This window comes from Triturus cristatus, chromosome 4_1, assembly GCF_964204655.1.
Source record: "Triturus cristatus chromosome 4_1, aTriCri1.1, whole genome shotgun sequence".
Classification (NCBI taxonomy): domain Eukaryota; kingdom Metazoa; phylum Chordata; class Amphibia; order Caudata; family Salamandridae; genus Triturus; species Triturus cristatus.
In genome coordinates this window covers 135,510,704-135,515,703 of record NC_140585.1, presented here as the reverse complement: position 1 = coordinate 135,515,703, position 5,000 = coordinate 135,510,704, and the positions used below count along the sequence as shown (strand labels likewise).

Below are 5,000 nucleotides of genomic sequence, written 5' to 3'. Positions count from 1 at the left end.
GGTTGCATCTTCAGTCTAACTACTTGTGCATTTTAGTGGCATTAAAAAGTGCTTCTATGCCGACGCACTGAATATGTAATAGGTTTGCAGAATTTTGACGTGACAGAATGGGTTTTTAGCTTAAGTGTGTGTAGAAGAACTGCAAGGTGTGTGCCTATGTGTGTATAGAGTGCTACATGTGTAAAATCTGTATGATTTGGGCAGTTAAAGTGCTGATTTTGCCTCTGAGTAAGAAAAGTACTACACAAAATGTATAAAGGATCGGCACATTGGCTGCCTTTGCTGATGCCCCCGTTGCCTAATTTGTAGTGCAATGGTTAAGTTGCAGAGTGTGGTTGAACTTGGTTAGGAGACTTAGTGCCTCTTTCCGTGTCCTACTGATGATAAGGATGGCTTGATACCATTTTCTAAGCCCAGTATATTGAGAAAAGAAGTAAGTGAAGAAGAAGTGTGGAGTCGAAAGTGGTTCTCCAATTTCTCTCCACTTGCTAAAATTGCAAAGTCTCCATTATAGCATAGAAGAGAGCGTTAAAGTCGGGGATGGAAGAGGATGAAAATGGGAAGTTTACTTATTTAGAAAAGTGAGAAATGCCCTGTGTGCACACACCGGTGTCTGACCATAGAATACATTTAAATAATGCCTCTAGAAAAGAGCTATGCATGTGTGCCTCAGTGGCCTAATGGATAAGGAACTGGCCTCCTACGCAAGGGATTGTGGGTTCGAGTCCCGTCTGAGGTGATAACAAAAATCCTCCCTCTTTCTTTTCCAGAAAATTAGGTAGATTTATTACATGCTTCCTCTCAGAAGTTTATGAGGGATTAGGTACTTTGAAACTGTCCCGTTTTACTTGTGTACACTTCACAGTCATGTTAGTGTTCTGAAACTGCAAAGTAGATTTTTAAATGCCTATTTTTGTGATATGCATTTTCGACCGGCCAGAACATATTCCTTTGGAAAAAATGATATGAATTGGATTGGTGTGAATCTTGTTTCTAGAGGTGGTGACAGGCTTTCAGCTACTTGAATAGGTCAAGCCAGGATTCATAAAACGTATACAACCTATGTGAGTGTGAAAAATTAGCATATGCAGGAAGGAGCAATTTGTACTACTTTCAAAACAGTTTCACTCCACGTCTGGAAACGTCCAGAGCTATGTAGAGCATACAAATGAGCTTTAAACTCATGAGGAAAGAGGTTTGTATGCAAAAAGGAAAACAAAAGCATATCGTACTCATAAAATTCTCAGTATATAGATTCCAAAAAAGTGCTTCCAGCGAAAAGAGCTGAAAGAACACTATGGGATGTAAACCTGAATACCTTTCAATAATATGTTCTCCATCCATGCATACCACCTACATGATAAAAATCATCTCAGGTGAACGGATGACCGCGTGGCCAAATGGATAAGGCGTCTGACTTCGTATCAGAAGATTGAGGGTTCGAGTCCCTTCGTGGTCGATTTTGGCCAATGGTCACACAATCTGCTTTACATTCAGAGTGGAAAAAGTATTTTCCAATACTCTTGTAGTCCTCACTTTCTCATTACTAATCATTAATAAAGTGGAGTACATACTGTAAACTCATTCAGGTTGCATCTTCAGTCTAACTACTTGTGCATTTTAGTGGCATTAAAAAGTGCTTCTATGCCGACGGACTGAATATGTAATAGGTTTGCAGAATTTTGACGTGACAGAATGGGTTTTTAGCTTAAGTGTGTGTAGACGAACTGCAAGGTGTGTGCCTATGTGTGCATAGAGTGGTACATGTGTAAAATCTGTATGATTTGGGCAGTTAAAGTGCTGATTTTGCCTCCGAGTAAGAAAAGTACTACACAAAATGTATAAAGGATCGGCACATTGGCTGCCTTTGCTGATGCCCCCGTTGCCTAATTTGTAGTGCAATGTTTAAGTTGCAGAGTGTGGTTGAACTTGGTTAGGAGACTTAGTGCCGCTTTCCGTGTCCTACTGATGATAAGGATGGCTTGATACCATTTTCTAAGCCCAGTATATTGAGAAAAGAAGTAAGTGAAGAAGAAGTGTGGAGTCGAAAGTGGTTCTCCAATTTCTCTCCACTTGCTAAAATTGCAAAGTCTCCATTATAGCATAGAAGAGAGCGTTAAAGTCGGGGATGGAAGAGGATGAAAATGGGAAGTTTACTTATAGAGAGAAGTGAGAAATGCCCTGTGTGCACACACCGGTGTTTGACCATAGAATACATTTAAATAATGCCTCTAGAAAAGAGCTATGCATGTGTGCCTCAGTGGCCTAATGGATAAGGCACTGGCCTCCTAAGCCAGGGATTGTGGGTTCAAGTCCCATCTGAGGTGATAACAAAAATCCTCCCTCTCTCTTTTCCAGAAAATTAGGTAGATTTATTACATGCTTCCTCTCAGAAGTTTATGAGGGGTTAGGTACTTTGAAACGGTCCCATTTTACTTGTGTACACTTCACAGTCATGTTAGTGTTCTGAAACTGCAAAGTAGATTTTTAAATGCCTATTTTTGTGATATGCATTTTCGACCGGCCAGAACATATTCCTTTGGAAAAAATGATATGAATTGGATTGGTGTGAATCTTGTTTCTAGAGGTGGTGACAGGCTTTCAGCTACTTGAATAGGTCAAGCCAGGATTCATAAAACGTATACAACCTATGTGAGTGTGAAAAATTAGCATATGCAGGAAGGAGCAATTTGTACTACTTTCAAAACAGTTTCACTCCACGTCTGGAAACGTCCAGAGCTATGTAGAGCATACAAATGAGCTTTAAACTCATGATGAAAGAGGTTTGTATGGAAAAAGGAAAACAAAAGCATATCGTACTCATAAAATTCTCAATATATAGATTCCAAAAAAGTGCTTCCAGCGAAAAGAGCTGAAAGAACACTATGGGATGTAAACCTGAATACCTTTCAATAATATGTTCTCCATCCATGCATACCACCTACATGATAAAAATCATCTCAGGTGAACGGATGACCGCGTGGCCAAATGGATAAGGCGTCTGACTTCGGATCAGAAGATTGAGGGTTCGAGTCCCTTCGTGGTCGTTTTTGGCCAATGGTCACACAATCTGCTTTACATTCAGAGTGGAAAAAGTATTTTCCAATACTCTTGTAGTCCTCACTTTCTCATTACTAATCATTAATAAAGTGGAGTACATACTGTAAACTCATTCAGGTTGCATCTTCAGTCTAACTACTTGTGCATTTTAGTGGCATTAAAAAGTGCTTCTATGCCGACGCACTGAATATGTAATAGGTTTGCAGAATTTTGACGTGACAGAATGGGTTTTTAGCTTAAGTGTGTGTAGAAGAACTGCAAGGTGTGTGCCTATGTGTGTATAGAGTGCTACATGTGTAAAATCTGTATGATTTGGGCAGTTAAAGTGCTGATTTTGCCTCTGAGTAAGAAAAGTACTACACAAAATGTATAAAGGATCGGCACATTGGCTGCCTTTGCTGATGCCCCCGTTGCCTAATTTGTAGTGCAATGGTTAAGTTGCAGAGTGTGGTTGAACTTGGTTAGGAGACTTAGTGCCTCTTTCCGTGTCCTACTGATGATAAGGATGGCTTGATACCATTTTCTAAGCCCAGTATATTGAGAAAAGAAGTAAGTGAAGAAGAAGTGTGGAGTCGAAAGTGGTTCTCCAATTTCTCTCCACTTGCTAAAATTGCAAAGTCTCCATTATAGCATAGAAGAGAGCGTTAAAGTCGGGGATGGAAGAGGATGAAAATGGGAAGTTTACTTATTTAGAAAAGTGAGAAATGCCCTGTGTGCACACACCGGTGTCTGACCATAGAATACATTTAAATAATGCCTCTAGAAAAGAGCTATGCATGTGTGCCTCAGTGGCCTAATGGATAAGGAACTGGCCTCCTACGCAAGGGATTGTGGGTTCGAGTCCCGTCTGAGGTGATAACAAAAATCCTCCCTCTTTCTTTTCCAGAAAATTAGGTAGATTTATTACATGCTTCCTCTCAGAAGTTTATGAGGGATTAGGTACTTTGAAACTGTCCCGTTTTACTTGTGTACACTTCACAGTCATGTTAGTGTTCTGAAACTGCAAAGTAGATTTTTAAATGCCTATTTTTGTGAGATGCATTTTCGACCGGCCAGAACATATTTCTTTGGAAAAAATGATTTGAATTGGATTGGTGTGAATCTTGTTTCTAGAGGTGGTGACAGGCTTTCAGCTACTTGAATAGGTCAAGCCAGGATTCATAAAACTTATACAACCTATGTGAGTTTGAAAAATTAGCATATGCAGGAAGGAGCAATTTGTCCTACTTTCAAAACAGTTTCACTCCACGTCTGGAAACGTCCAGAGCTATGTAGAACATACAAATGAGCTTTAAACTCATGAGGAAAGAGGTTTATATGCAAAAAGGAAAACAAAAGCATATCGTACTCATAAAATTCTCAATATATAGATTCCAAAAAAGTGCTTCCAGCGAAAAGAGCTGAAAGAACACTATGGGATGTAAACCTGAATACCTTTCAATAATATGTTCTCCATCCATGCATACCACCTACATAATAAAAATCATCTCAGGTGAACGGATAACCGCGTGGCCTAATGGATAAGGCATCTGACTTCGGATCAGAAGATTGAGGGTTCGAGTCCCTTCGTGGTTGTTTTTGGCCAATGGTCACACAATCTGCTTTACATTCAGAGTGGAAAAAGTCTTTTCCAATACTCTTGTAGTCCTCACTTTCTCATTACTAATCATTAATAAAGTGGAGTACATACTGTAAACTCATTCAGGTTGCATCTTCAGTCTAACTACTTGTGCATTTTAATGGCATTAAAAAGTGCTTCTATGCCGGCGGACTGAATATGTAATAGGTTTGCAGAATTTTGACGTGACAGAATGGGTTTTTAGCTTAAGTGTGTGTAGAAGAACTGCAAGGTGTGTGCCTATGTGTGCATAGAGTGGTACATGTGTAAACTCTGTATGATTTGGGCAGTTAAAGTGCTGATTTTGCCTCCGAGTAAGAAA

The 5,000-nt window shown here is 39.7% G+C and overlaps 2 non-coding genes across 2 annotated transcripts; both read left to right on the top strand.

The window, feature by feature from the left end:
* Positions 1-2,254: 2,254 nt before the first annotated feature.
* Positions 2,255-2,327, top strand: TRNAR-CCU (transfer RNA arginine (anticodon CCU)). The gene has a single exon. It is a non-coding gene; the product is annotated as a tRNA-Arg (tRNA).
* A 647-nt stretch (positions 2,328-2,974) lies between these two features.
* TRNAR-UCG (transfer RNA arginine (anticodon UCG)) lies at positions 2,975-3,047 on the top strand. The gene has a single exon. It is a non-coding gene; the product is annotated as a tRNA-Arg (tRNA).
* The last annotated feature ends 1,953 nt before the right edge of the window (positions 3,048-5,000 follow it).